At 60.0% G+C, this 285-nt stretch overlaps 1 long non-coding RNA gene across 1 annotated transcript in view; it reads right to left on the minus strand.

Moving 5' to 3' along the window:
* The window catches only part of LOC104162047, a 43,300-nt gene that overhangs the window by 27,210 nt on the left and 15,805 nt on the right, over positions 1 to 285 (minus strand). The gene's annotated exons all lie outside the window — the stretch shown is intronic.

Consider the following 285-nt stretch of genomic DNA (forward strand, 5'->3'; position numbering starts at 1 on the left):
CCGAGGGAGCAACCGCCAGCCGGCTCCAAGACGGACCTGCTGCTGGCCAAGGCCAAGCCCTTCAGTGACAGGGACAGTGCCTCTGGGATAACATGTTTAAGAAGGAGTCAAAGTTACTGTGCAACAGCAATTGCAGCCGGAGAAGAGAGGAGTGAGAATATGAGAGAAACAACCCTGCAGACACCAGGGTCAGTGCAGAAGGAGGAGAAGGAGGTGCTGCAGGCGGAGAGCAGAGATTCCCCCCAGCCCCTGGTGCAGCCCATGGGGAGGGCGGCTGGCCCCTGG

Source organism: Cariama cristata, unplaced genomic scaffold (assembly GCF_000690535.1).
Source record: "Cariama cristata isolate BGI_N322 unplaced genomic scaffold, ASM69053v1 scaffold4725, whole genome shotgun sequence".
NCBI classification, from domain to species: Eukaryota; Metazoa; Chordata; class Aves; order Cariamiformes; family Cariamidae; genus Cariama; species Cariama cristata.